General features: G+C 45.5%; 1 protein-coding gene across 1 annotated transcript in view; it reads right to left on the bottom strand.

Annotated features, from left to right (window-relative positions):
- Window positions 1-14999, bottom strand: part of LOC138763516 (carboxyl-terminal PDZ ligand of neuronal nitric oxide synthase protein-like) — a 458344-nt gene that overhangs the window by 146913 nt on the left and 296432 nt on the right. The window lies entirely within an intron of this gene.

Raw genomic sequence — 14999 nt, 5'->3', positions numbered from 1 at the left:
AGTAATCAAAAGTGTCTTAAATGTTTCCCGAACTGCAGGTCCAGCAGTGAAAAGAAGTAACGCCCTTCTCTGCGCTTTTTGTTCAACTGTACCGGTATCTAGAAATAGGCCACGACTGTCGGCGTAGGATTCAAATTCTCCCAGCCATGCCTTCCACTTCACACTTACAGTGCTTGCATCACCTGTTGGGTCAAAATGAGCAATTCCACTATGTGTTAGAAAGTCACAGTTTGCACCAGCCATGAGGAAATATTCAAGCCCCAAAAGTACTGAGTCACAGAGAAAATTCTTATCACCTTGAAGTTGTCTGTAATCCTCTGTAATCTTGTTTAGTCTTTAATTTTTTTCAAGCTTCTTTCATCCTCGTCACCAATGTCACATTTGTGGCCCGAAATGTGAAGTTAATAAAACATTAAACACAAGTTTTATCAGGTAAACTTCTCAGTGGCTTTATTTTCCCGTTTCCTTTGTTCTCCTGCTTGTGTTCTTAACTCTCTCTCTCATACCACGTGACTTCCGGTACATCTCATACATATTCATTATCATGACAGGTTGGAGCTAAGAATACAGCAGAAGCCAAGATGGAATTGTGGTCAGATCCAAAAAAACTTGCATTAATGTGACATCTTTATTGTAGTAAAACATCCCCGACATTTCACAGGTGTTATCAAATCACATGAGACATAAAGCACCAGAAGGAGACCTGAAGGCAAAAATCAAATACTTTGGGTGGATTTTCGGTTTCTTATAAGGTAGGTGAATCTCACCAGCCACCCCTCTGCCCTGTCTGGGTAACAATCTGCAATTTCCTCGTTGGCCATTTCACAACCTACAAATCTGGAGTGAAACCGTCTGAGAAGAAGACTTAGTGGCTCTAATCCGACTATCAAGATTGCAGCAGAGTGTTTGATGATGCAAAACGGATCAGTCTTCACAGAAGTCTGTTGGCAAGTTAATGTGCAGCAGACAGCACATCCGTTAGATTGACCCTATAAATATAGCAGGTCCAAAAATCCGGACTGCTTGGGTCCACATATTTGGATTCTTGACCATTACTTTCACACTTCAAAATTTAAGGAGGAAAAAGGAAGAGATGAGCAGGTGCATTCTGCGAGTTAATTCATTAGCAAATACAGCATGCTTAATTTCTCAAAATGGGCAGTTTAAAAAAAAATGGTGCTTCGCATCAGTGGCACTTATGCATGCATGCATACACTGCTTTAAGTGGAATTAATGTGGCGGAGCAGTAATCAGGCCAGTGCTCTGGGCGGCGAGCGCAACCAGGGTCCAGCAGATCCAGCACTGGCCCCAGCAAGTGAACCGGCAGTCAGGTGGCTCAGGCAGCATAGAGGTCAGCATCACCAACATGACACTGGCCCCCACTGCACAGTTAACAGAAAGGGACAACCGCGCGGGGAAGAAGGCATTGTCATGTAAGAATGTACCCGTGCGCAGGAGCCCTGCTATTGTTTACGTGAGCTGCGACGTTAGCAAACAGGGAAAATGGCGGGAACATGAACGATATCAATGTCAGGCTTTCAGTCCCAATAAAGCAGAGCTATACCTGACTACATGTGTGTGTGTGTCTACTTCGAGTAGCGCACAGCTACAATTGGTGACCCTGACGATTTAGATGGCATCTAAACCACAAAGATGAGTGAAACGACAGTCCATGCAGTCACCCTGAAGCTGCTCGCCTTCTGGACAAATTGGCCACGTGTGTGGCCTGATCAGGCTGAGGCACAGTTTCATATCCGCCAGATCACAGCAGAGACCACCCAGTACTACCACGTGGCAAGCATCCTGGACCAGGACACGGCGAGCCGGGTGGCCAATTTCATCCAGGAGCTCCCATCGGAAGGTGCCTACACCACTTTCAAGGCTCTTCTTAATCAAAACCTTTGGGCTTTCAAGGCGTGAGAGAGGAGCACGTCGGCTCCACTTTGATAGGCTAGGGGACAGGTTTCCATCGACCATGATGAACAGCATGCTAGCCCTCAATGGAAAACATGAACCCTGCATAATGTTTGAGCAGGCTTCTTAGAGCAACTACCTGAAGACATTTAACTGCTCCTGGCGGATGCTGATTTCAGTAACCCTCGGAAGGTTGCAGCAGGAGTGAACATCCTCTGGAAACAGAAAGGAGAGTGCTTGGGATCAGTGGGGCTTATCGCCAAACTCCCTGGCCAGAACTGGATTAACTCACCGAGAGAACAGCATTCCCACAAGGGAGGTGAGCCCAACAACCAGTGGTGCTTTTACCACCAGCGATGGGGCTCCGGACCCTGTCGATGCCGACCCTCATGAATGTTCCAGGGAAACACCAGAACCAGCCGCCACTGATGACCAGGACAGCTGGCCAACAAGACAGCCGCCTGTACGTGAAGGACTGTCAGTCTGGACGATGGCTCCTCATGGACATGGGGGCAGAGGTCAATGTCCTACCCCCATCGGAAAAGGACACCAGAAACAGACAAGTAGGTCCCACACTGAGTGCTGCCAACAGCAGCACCATCAGGACCTATGGCAGCCTCTTTTCATGGGTGTTCATGTTGGCAGCAGTGGAGCAGCCGCTCCTCCATGCCCACAGCCTGCTGGTGGACCTGAAAGGTCGGAGACTGGTCCACGCACAGATTTTCCAAGCTGTTCCCCCTCAAGGATGCCAGGCTCCCAGCTCCCCACCTCAGCTCAGTGCAGTGATCCATGGATGAATATGCCAAGATCCTCGCAGAGGATTTTAGCACACCCCAGGGCCGACATTCCAATGCCCCTGACTACAGACATCTCAGGCACAGCAATCGGCAGTGTTTTTACCCCCCCAGTTCACCACAGAGATGCCCTGGCATGGCGTGAGGTACCACATCCTTAGCCAAGGCCCACCACTCCATGCATGAGCAAGACAACTCCGCCAGAGAAGCTTCAACCAGCAAAGGAGGAGTTCAAGAAGATGGAAGAACTGGGCATAGAGCGGCAGTCAGACAGCCCAAGGACTTCTCCCCTGTACATGGTGCCCAAGGCCACTGGGAACTGGAGACCATGTGGCTGTCTCAACGAGGCCACCACACCAGATTTTTACCGCGTGCCGCACATCCAAGACTTTGCAGCCAATCTGCACGGGGCAAAATTCTTCTCAAAAGCGGACCTCCTGTGGGGATACCATCAAATCCCCATACACCCTGATGAGATCCCCAGGACCACCATCATCACCTTGCTTGGCCTATTCATGTTCTTGAGCATGCCATTCAGGCTAAAGAATGCCGCGCAAACCTTCCAGCAGCTGATGGACGTGGTGGGCCGAGACCTGGATGGAACCTTTGTCTACCTGGATGATATCCTCCTGGTGAGCAAAGACCAGCAAGAACACTTGGTTCACCTCTGCAATTTCTACACCCGGCTGAGTGAGTTTGGACTAACGATCAACCCAGCCAAATGCCAGTTCAGGTTGGAGTCTATCGACTTCTTGGGCTGTAGGATAACTAAGGAAGGGGCCACGCCACTACCCAGCAAGGTGGAGGCCATCTGAAAGTTTGCTAGGTTCTGAACGACCAGCGGCCTGCAAGAGTTTGTTGGAATGGTCAACTTTTATCTCAGGTTCATCCTCTCAACTGCTGGAATCATGTAACTCTTGTTTGTCCAGATGGGGAGTAAGCCCAAGGACATAATATGGGACAAGAGTTGGCAGAATCCTTCAAGTAAGCCAAGGAAGCCCTGGCAGGCACTGGTCTTTTAGCACACCCCAGGGCCGACATTCCAATGGCCCTGACTGCTGACATCTCAGGCATGGCGATCGACAGTGTGCTGGAGCAGCAGATCGAAGGGAGCTGGTGACCGCTGGCTTTCTTCAGCAATTATCTGTGGCCTCTGGAGCTACTGACGCTGTATTTAGCTATCCAGCACTTCCGGTACTTCCTCAAAGGCAGGATATTCACAGCCTTCACCGACCACAAACCCTTTACCTTCGCCATGGCCAAATTCTCGGACCCCTTGTCAGATCGCCAACAGCGCCATCTATCAAACATCTCTGAATATACCACAGATGTGTGACACGTCTCAGGCAAGGAGTACGTGGTGGCATATGCCTTATCCAGACAGAAAATCCACGCGCTATTATTGAAGGGATGGACTTTGTGGAGCTGGCGATGGTGCAGCAAGACGACGTGGAGATGCACCAGTCAGGACGGCCATCTCGGGACTACAAATACAGAACATCCCAGTCAGCTCAGGTAACACCAGCCTCCTGTGCGACGTGGCCACCGGACAGGTCAGACCCATCATTCCAGCGGCTTGGAAATAACAGACTTTCTATTTCATCCACGGCCCTGGCTCACTTTTCCATCCAGACCACGGTCCAACTGATGGCCAGCAAATATGTGTGGCCTGGTCTCTGGAAACAGGTCAGCGGGTGGGCAAAGGCGTGCATGCAGTGTCAAACAGCCAAGGTGCAGCGGCATACCAGAGTCCCATCACAGCACTTCAAGCCCGTGGAGCAAAGGTTTGACCACATCCACGTAGACATCGTGGGACCCCTACCAGTATCCCAGGGGTTCCGCTACCTGTTCACAATGGTTGATCCTTTCACCAGGTGGCCAGAAGCAGTCCCAATAGTGGACACCTCCACGACCTCATGTGCCAGGGCCCTCATCTCCTCCTGGGTGGCACGGTTCGGCATACCCTCCTACATTACATCAGAGGGGCCCAATTCACCTCCAGCTTATGGTCTTACCTTACCAGCCTGTGGGGCACTCAGCTATATCACGCTACAGCCTATCACCCGCAATCAAACGGGGTGTGGAATGTTTCCACAGGCAGCTCAAGTCTGCACTCATGGTCAGACTACAAGGATCCAGCTGGGTAGACGAACTACATGGGCACTTCTAGGAATCCACACGGCATCTAGAGAGGATCTCAACACCTCGTCCACCGAGCTAATTTACGGAACCCCATTGGTGGTCCCCAGGGAATTCGCACCACCCTTGGACAAGAAACCAGATGACACAGCAGTGCTCCTCCGCATGCTATGAGAACATGTTGGCAACCTAGCCTTGACTCCACCGACCAGACACAGACAAATGAGGGCCAACATACCCAAAGACCTGCAGGACTATGATTATGTTTTCATTCGCAGGGGCCCACACCATCCACCACAACAGAGGCTGTACAATGGTCCATTCCGGATTATGCGCAAAAATGGCATCACATTTGAACTGGAGGTCAGAGACAAGATGGAGGTCTTCACTATGGACAGGTTAAGGGTGGTGCACCTGGATCCGGCTCACCCAGTCGAGACACCACCACCACGTAGGAGAGGCAGACCACCAAATCCCACAGAGACGTTGCCTGCGGGCACCCAATAATAATAACCCCACATTGCCGCAGCAATCAGGCGGGCGGTCTGGGGGTCAAGCGCAACAGGGGCCAGCAGACTGCGCAGCAGCACTGGTCCCAGCAAGCAAAGGCAGCACAGGGGCCAGCATCCCCATCCTCTCTGTTGGCTGTGCACCAGGGCCAGCGCCAAGTGCGCAAAGAAGGAATTGTCATGTAAGAATGTACCCACATGCAAGAGTCCCACTATTGTTATGTGAGCGGTGACGTTAGCAAACGGCGGGAACACAACGATATAAAAGTCAGGCTTTCAGCCCCAATAAAGCAAAGCTATACCTGACTCTGTGAGTGTGTGCGCGCGCGCAGCAGCAATGCAATCCTTACCAAATTATCTTTTCTCGTGCATAAAAAACACAAAAGCTTGCAAATTTAAAAAGTTTGAGAGTTTTCAAAAAGTCCAGATTCTTGGGGTCAACATCAGAACCATTTCTACCTGATATCCTTTTTTCCACTCTGAGTATGCTGATCATATCCCTGTATACCAGAACCTCTTTGGCTTGGCTTCGCGGACGAAGATTTATGGAGGGGGTAAATGTCCACGTCAGCTGCAGGCTCGTTTGTGGCTGACAAGTCCGTTGCGGGACAGGCAGACACGGTTGCAGCGGCTGCAGGGGAAAATTGGTGGGTTGGAGTTGGGTGTTGGGTTTTTCCTCCTTTGCCTTTTGTCAGTGAGGTGGGCTCTGCGGTCTTCTTCAAAGGAGGTTGCTGCCCGCCAAACTGTGAGGCGCCAAGATGCACGGTTTGAGGCGATATCAGCCCACTGGCGGTGGTCAATGTGGCAGGCACCAAGAGATTTCTTTAGGGAGTCCTTCTACCTCTTCTTTGGTGCACCTCTGTCACGGTGGCCATTGGAGGGCTCGCCATATAACACGATCTTGGGAAGGCGATGGTCCTCCATTCTGGAGACGTGACCCACCCAGCGCAGCTGGATCTTCAGCAGCGTGGACTCGATGCTGTCGACCTCTGCCATCTCGAGTACTTCGACGTTAGGGATGAAAGCGCTCCAATGAATGTTGAGGATGGAGCGGAGACAACGCTGGTGGAAGCGTTCTAGGAGCCGCAGGTGATGCCGGTAGAGGACCCATGATTCGGAGCCGAACAGGAGTGTGGGTATGAGAACGGCTCTGTATACGCTTATCTTTGTGAGGTTTTTCAGTTGGTTGTTTTTCCAGACTCTTTTGTGTAGTCTTCCAAAGGCGCTATTTGCCTTGGCGAGTCTGTTGTCTATCTCATTGTCGATCCTTGCATCTGATGAAATGGTGCACCCGAGATAGGTAAACTGGTTGACCGTTTTGAGTTTTGTGTGCCCAATGGAGATGTGGGGGGGGGGGCTGGTAGTCATGGTGGGGAGCTGGCTGATGGAGGACCTCAGTTTTCTTCAGGCTGACTTCCAGCCCAAACATTTTGGCAGTTTCCGCAAAACAGGATGTCAAGCGCTGAAGAGCTGGCTCTGAATGGGCAACTAAAGCGGCATCGTCTGCAAAGAGTAGTTCACGGACAAGTTTCTCTTGTGTCTTGGTGTGACCTTGCAGGCGCCTCAGATTGAAGAGACTGCCATCCGTGCGGTACCGGATGTAAACAACGTCTTCATTGTTGAGGTCTTTCATGGCTTGGTTCAGCATCATGCTGAAGAAGATTGAAAAGAGGGTTGGTGCGAGAACACAGCCTTGCTTCACGCCATTGTTAATGGAGAAGGGTTCGGAGAGCTCATTTCTGTATCTGACCGGACCTTGTTGGTTTTCGTGCAGTTGGATAATCATGTTGAGGAACTTTGGGGGCATCCGATGCGCTCTAGTATTTGCCAGAGCCCTTTCCTGCTCACGGTGTCGAAGGCTTTGGTGAGGTCAACAAAGGTGATGTAGAGTCCTTTGTTTTGTTCTCTGCACTTTTCTTGGAGCTGTCTGAGGGCAAAGACCATGTCAGTAGTTCCTCTGTTTGCGCGAAAGTCGCACTGTGATTCTGGGAGAATATTCTCGGCGACACTAGGTATTATTTTATTTAGGAGAATCCTAGCGAAGATTTTGCCTGCAATGGAGAGCAGCGTGATTCCCCTGTAGTTTGAGCAGTCTGATTTCTCGCCTTTGTTTTTGTACAGTGTGATGATGGTGGCATCACGAAGGTCTAAGGCAGTTTTCCTTGGTCCCAACAAAGCTTGAAAAATTCATGCAGTTTGGCATGCAGAGTTTTGCCGCCAGCCTTCCAGACCTCTGGGGGGATTCCATCCATACCTGCTGCTTTGCGCGGACATTGGCGACTTCAGGGGTTTCTACGAGGCTCTAAAGGCTGTGTACGGCCCCTCACCCCAAGTCCAAAGCCCGCTGCGCAGCTCAGACGGCAAAGTCCTCCTCAGCGACAAGATCTCCATCCTCAACCGATGGTCAGAACACTTCCAATCTCTTTTCAGTCCCAACCGCTCAGTCCAAGATTCCGCCCTGCTCCAGCTCCCTCAACAGCCCCTAAGGCTAGAGCTGGATGAGGTCCTCACCCAGGATGAGACATATAAGGCAATTGAACAACTGATACCAGAACCACCACAACAACAAATTACACAACTATCATATCTTATCCTATCGATTACTATGAGAGAATTTTTTTTTGGTTTTGCCCAACTTTCACTCTAACAACTTCTTTCTCTTTTTTTCTTCATGTGATATGTTATCTGATTTTCTTTCCCCAGATGCTACCTGGCCTAGTGAGATTTTCCAGCATTTTGCATTTTCTGTTCTTAATTTTCAATTTAGCTTCAGATGCAGCCCAGTAACAGACCATTCCAGCCCACAAGCACACACTGGCCAAATACATCCACGTGACCAATTAACCTACAAACTCCGTATGTCTTTGGAATGCGGAGGAAACTGAAGCACCTGGAGGAAACCAGAGAACACAGAGGAAACCAGAAGACCCAGAGGAAACCCACACAGACACGGGGAGAATATACAAACTACTTACATATTAGAACTTAGGTTGCTGGCACAATTCGGCGGGCAGCAACCTCCTTTGAAGAAGACCGCAGAGCCCACCTCACTGACAAAAGACAAAGAAGGAAAAACCCAACACCCAACCCCAACCAACAAATTTTCCCCTGCAACCGCTGCAATCGTGTCTGCCTGTCCCGCATCGGACTTGTCAGCCACAAACGAGCCTGCAGCTGACGTGGACATTTACCCCTCCATAAATCTTCGTCCGCGAAGCCAAGCCAAAGAAAGAAAGAAAGACTAACCACTACACCAATTATGCTTCCCAGTTTAAGTTCATAAATCACATTATCTTTTTTATTATTATTTTCTCTTGAAAAATTAGAAAAAGAGTCAACATCTGATTAAATTAATATAAAGAAAAATTACAATACCACAAAAATGCTAATTTAATGTCCATGTTGAACCAAAGGGAGAAAAAGATAATATAAAGAACAAAATAAGAGAAACCCTCCCACCCACGAAGAAACAAGAAGAAAGAAAAAGAAGAGAAATTAAGAAAAAAGATGGGCTTCACCTAGGATAAACCCCACTCCCATCAAAGAACATATAACCTGACTTATCTAGGGTCTTCAGCACTGTGAGCACCGAGAAGAGTCAGAAGGGGCATCATTAAAGATTTATCCCGAAGAACCTGAGGTATGAATTCTAGATTATTGAAAATATATCATACCTGTTTCTGAGGTTATAGGTGATCTTCTCCAAGGGAACACAATGATGCATTTCCATCTTTCAGTGGGCTAAACTTAATTGGGAATCAGATTTCCAAGTAACTGCTATGCATTTCCTGGCAAGAAAATATTTTTTGACCACATCAAAAACATTGGTCTGATATTTCTGATTTGAATTTATGTACCTTTTGTGGATTAAGGTATGGTTGATGCAATAAGTTATATTGCACCAACTGATACATAATCGTGTTAACCTGCTGTCCCAATGTAAGTCGGGCAAGCAAAATGGATCAATTTCTATACCCAAATCTGATTCCCACCTTTGTCTTAATTTATCAAGCCCTTTTTAAGGGGTTCCTGTCTGAAGTATGGAATACATTTTTGAAATAATTTTTTTGTGCTCCCCTTTCAATCAGAGTCTCTATTTCGCTACACTGCGTAAGGTTAGTGCTGGAACTAATTTGTCCCTTAAATAAGATCTTAACTGAAAATACCAGAAAAAAAAGGAGTATTTAAAACTCCATATTTATTCCTAATTTGCTCAAATGTCATAAATTGTCCCTGCTCATAACAATCCTCAATACACTTGACCCCTCTCTGGGTCCAAGTCTCAAGGATTTTATTATCAATAATTAATGGAATTAACATTTTGAGCCACGGGTGTTTTAGGTGAAAGACCTCCCCCTTGTCCCCAATTTGACCACATTGTGTTACGAGCCCAAAGGACCCCAAAACCCAGCAGTAATAGACATTCACCAAAACAAGTAGTTACTTAAACAAAAGTTGTTTTAATTACCTTTAAACATGAAAACAGAATCAAACTTTAACTTATTTCTATTAACTAAAACTAACCCAACTTAACCCACTTCTAATTCTAAACGCATGTGTATGTAATGTGTGTGTAAATTTAAGAAAAGTTCTTTGGTTCACAGTTCAATCTCACTTCTCCTTCTTCCAAGTTTTCTGGTTGCAAGTAATTCTTATCCTGTGCACAGAATTTAACATGTATAAAGTTCACCAGGTTTTGGTGCTCAAAAGGTAAATGTTTACTGCTCTGGAAGGTTCTTTGTAGGTTTTCAGAGAGATATATGTGTTGTTCCAGGATTTCCACAACTGAGGTACCAACATTAGTCACCTCAATGTCTTGCTGATGAAACTTTCCCCATCAGGGTTCTTCAGATGATAAGCTCTTTCTTTCAGGCTACCACAGAGTTCCTTTGTGTTTCCTTTATTCCAAGAGAAGCATGAGACAGATAACACTTCCAGCCATCTGCCACTCTGGAGCTTCTGTTTCAGTTCCAACAAGCTTCTCCTGCTGACACTGATCAGCTGTATCTCTCTCTCTTCATCTGAGATTCCAACTGCCAGCCACATGTCCTTCCCTCTCTCATGTGAAAACCCCCCGCCTTCTCCAGAAAACAATAGGAGTCAGTCTTCTTGGTCAATCTGTTGTTTTTTGGTAAACAAGAACCCAGGAATGACCTTTTGTGCATTCTGTCAAAACCCTTGCAAAGAGGTATCCACAGCCAGAGTGTCTACTGCTTGTTGCTTTAAAGACCACACTCCATTCATACATGACATCATTTCAATTAGCACCTACTTGTGAAATGTGCACAGCATTCTCCATAGTTTCTGTGAAGTCACTGAATAGGAATTCTTCAGTATTTTAAATGTGTGTATATGTTTGTAACCTACTCTAATTTTACCAATTTATCTCCTAAAAACATTCCCAAATATTACATCACAATTGTAATTATCTGCTTTAATAGGGGGCCTCCTTAGGACTGGATGATAATTTAGAATTCCCATTATATATAAAGTTTTCTGCTATCCTCTCACCAACTTTCTGCAGCTCCAATTTTATGGATGAAGACTCGTCGCTTCCATCAAAATTGGGTTGCCAAAAATATTTTTTTGAAATCTGGGAGTACATTGATCCTATCAATTCATAATTCCAAGTTAATTTATCAATAGAGATTCTGGAAGGTATACCTTTCCATACAAACTTTCTGCTGATTTGAAAGAATCTCTGAGGTGTAGGAACAGGCAAACTTTGGAAAAAAAAATATTGGTCTCGAGCCAGCACATTCATTTTAATACAGCTGACTCTTCCAAACAAAGTTATTGGGAGGGTCACTCATTTATTAAGATCATCCTCAATTTTCTGAAGGGAAGATCATTCAACTTGTATAAATTCTATCTTGATACCTAAATGTTTAATCCCATTGAATGGCCATTTAAATTGAAAATTTCTTTTAATTTGTTAATAATTCCCAGCCATAAGTGGCATAACTTCACTCTTGTCCCAACTGATTTTATAACTTGATATAATCCCGACTGCAATCTTGGGAACGAGTTAACTGGTTCTGTTGGATATCTTATGTTTTTCCTGATTGATCCTGAAACCCTTTAAGTCTGGATCCAGACAGATAGATTCCACTAATGGTTCAATAGCCAGGAAGAAAAGAGCTGGAGATAATGGACAACCTTTTCTGCAAGATTTGGACAGTGGGAGTGCTGATGAAATTTGACCATTAGTTATTACTTTAGCTTTAGGGTCAGATATAGAGCTCTAACCCAATTGATAAATGTTTGTCCTAGTCCAAATTTTTCCAACACTTTAAATAAAAAACCTCACACCAGTCTTTCAAAGGCTTTCTCTTGTTTGCACCAATATATAGTACTGAGCAATCTGCATACATTGACCACCGATTCCCTCCCCTGCACAAAGCCAGTTTGATCAGTACTTATTAATTTAGGCAAATAAGTTGCCAATCTATTTCCCAAGGCTTTGGCAATAATTTTATAGTCTATATTCAAAAGTGATATGGTGTAGTGTTGCATTTACACAACGTGGCTCACCTACGCAGCGAGCAAATTACTCCAGAATCATGGATAGGAAGGCAACCAACAGCATCTAGATGTGGGGTGAGCCTCGCACTGGAAGCCCTGCTGGACGCAGGTTTAAAGGGAAAGGGCGTGGGTGTGCGAATCACAGGTCTTTTGGTTTTTGAGGAAAGGTGTTTGCACTGAGACATTGTTGGACTTGGCTCGCTTCTTTCACACTTCTCGCTCAACATAGCCAACCTCCATTGCTCATTGTGGCACACTGCCTTATTGGTGACCCCAAAGGTTTAAAAGTTTTTTGAACCCAAAGAAATAATGAACGATGTTAATGCAGTTTCGCTGAAGCTGCCAGTGTTCTGGACAATTCAGCCACTGGTATGGTTTCAGCAGGCAAAGGCCCAATTCCAGGTTCAGAACATTCTTGCAGATGAAACCAAGTATTACCATGTGGTGGCTGTGCTCAACCAAAAATAAAAGCAGGTTTGAATAGTCAATTTACTATAGCAGCCTCTGGAAAACAACAGGTATGAAGCACTCAAGGCCCTGTTATTGGAGATATTCTGCCTATCATGCCACAAACGGACCGCGCGTTTGCTCCATATGGACAGTTTGGGTGACCGCATGCCATCAGCATTGATGAGTGATATGCTGACGCTGGTAGGTGGCCATAGACCTTGTCTGCTTTTTGAACAAATCTTTCGAGAGCAGATGCCCAAAGATATTGGCCTCCTCCTATCGAATGAGGACTTCACAGATCCACAAGGGGTAGGCGCATATGCAGACATTCTCGGGTGTGCAAAGCAACAAGGCACACCAGTGCTGAAATTAGTACTGGGTTACCTCAGTGACAAGACTGGCAGCGCCAATGATCAGTGACGACGACAATTTTGGTTCGTGTTTCCACCACCAAAGGTGCGGATTCGGGGCCCGCAGATGCTGACCACCATGCTCATTTCTGGGAAACAAATGGGCTAATGGCTATGGCAGCTGCCCACCGGGATAGCCTCCTGTATGTCTGGGACAGACAATTTGGGCGCAGGTTCCTAGCGTCAGGATCAATATCCTCGCTCCCTCAGGCCATGATACTAGGACAAAAAAGGCTGGACCAGATCTCAAAACAGCCAACAACAGCAGCATTTTGTTATAATTTGGTGCCAGCCATTTCAAATGGACATTTACTGTGGCTGCGGTATCACAACCATTGCTGGGCGCAGATTTCCTCTGTGCACATGGTTGTTAGTGGACGATGGTTTGTTAAAGGACGATGACTGGTCAACTCCAAAACTTTTCAGATTTTTTCCCTCAGGATGGCAAAATTGCCAACTCTACACCTGAACTCTGTAATGTACTCTAGTCACAAATTTGCCAGAATATTATTAAAATTACCTTCCATCATCACACTGCAGTTTTCAACAGTGTTATGAGCCTTCAGGACCCATAAACTCAGCAGCAATAGATATTCACTAAGATAAATGGTTTCTTGAAAGTTGTTTTTAATTATCTTTAAACATGAAAACACAATCACACTTTAACTTATCACTATTGACTTAACTAACCTAATTTAACCCCCTTCTAATTCTAAGTGCACATGTATGTAATGTGCGTGTAAGTTCAGAAAGGTTCTTTGGTTCAAAGTCCAATCTCACTTCTCATTCCTCCAAGTTCACTGGTTGCAGGAAATTCTTATATCATGCACAGAATTTAACATTTATAAAGTTCACCAGGCTTTGGTGCTTGAAAGGTAAATGGTTCTTGTTGGTTTTCAGAGAGAGATTTGTTGTTCCAGGACATCCACAACTGATGTACTTACATCAGCCACTTCAGCATCTTGCTGATGAAACTTGCCCCGTCAAGGTTTTCCAGGTCACTACAGAGTTCCTTTTAGTTTCTCTTATTCCACATGAAACATTAGACAGCCAGTCCTCTCCTTTTGCACAAGGGCTTTTACCAGGTTGAACTAGAGCTCACAACCCATCTTCCAAATGGAGTTTTCCACAAGCTACCAGCTTGACCTGTTCCAGTGTCAGAAGCTGTTGCTGGCTGTAACACTGTAGAACTGATCTCTGTCTCTCTCTCTCTGTCTCTCTCTCACTCTCTCTCACACACACACACACACACATACACACTCCTCTCTCTGCTTGCAAAACTACATGACCTTCTTAGAACAGCAAGTCTAGTGCGTCGGAAGTGACGTGGGAGGTTTCTTTTTAGGTTTTTGAACAAAGACATTTGCACTGCTAGACTCAGTTTGTTTCTTTCACACTTCTCGCTCAACATAGCCATCCTCCATTGCTCATTGTGGCATAGTGCCATATTGGGTCGATAAGATGAAGTTTCAATGGATCTCTATCTTCTTTGGGAATTATCACAATAACTGCTGTCACAAAGGACTCTAAGAGAGTGTGGGTCACCACTGTTTAAACACAGATATTAATAAATCTTTAAATTCTTTATAAATTTCCAGTGGAAATCCATCCTCACCTAGGGATTAATTAATTTGCAAGGAGGCAAATGCTTCCCCTATCTCAACCCCTTCCTTTCTTCTAAATTCAAATTTGGGAGATCCAACTGTGACAGGAAACTCTCAATTTTATTCAAATCCCCCACCAATTGAGATTTATATAAATTAGCATAAAATTGCTTGAATGCTTCTTTTATATCCTCTGGTTTGTAAGAGATCCTGCCTAAGTTTAGCTTAATTGCATTTATTGTTCTGGAGGCTTATCCTGCTTTAACTGCCAGGAGAGGACCTTAAGGTCTCTTTCCACTAGTTCATATTATTTCTGTTTAGATCTTGTTATTATTTTTCCCATTATATTGTCTTATATTTGAGATTTTTATTAATTAACCATCTGTTTATCCTCAGAGGCCACTCATTGAAGGTCTGTTTCAAAAACTATAATCTCCTTTTCCAATTCTTCTACCTCCCTTGTATACTTTAAAAAAAAAATCTTAGAGGCATAGCTAATTATTTGACCTCTCAAATATGCTTTTAATGTGTCCCATCAAAGAAAATTATCCACAATGGAATTACAGTTGATCTCACAGAATGTTATTTGGGTCCAAATAAAGTTACAAAAATCTGACCTTTTTAACAGCAATATATTTAGGCGCCATCTCCATC

This window comes from Narcine bancroftii, chromosome 5 (genome assembly GCF_036971445.1).
Source record: "Narcine bancroftii isolate sNarBan1 chromosome 5, sNarBan1.hap1, whole genome shotgun sequence".
Taxonomy (NCBI): domain Eukaryota; kingdom Metazoa; phylum Chordata; class Chondrichthyes; order Torpediniformes; family Narcinidae; genus Narcine; species Narcine bancroftii.
Note: the sequence above shows the minus strand (reverse complement) of the source record. Positions and strands in the feature narration are given on the sequence as shown.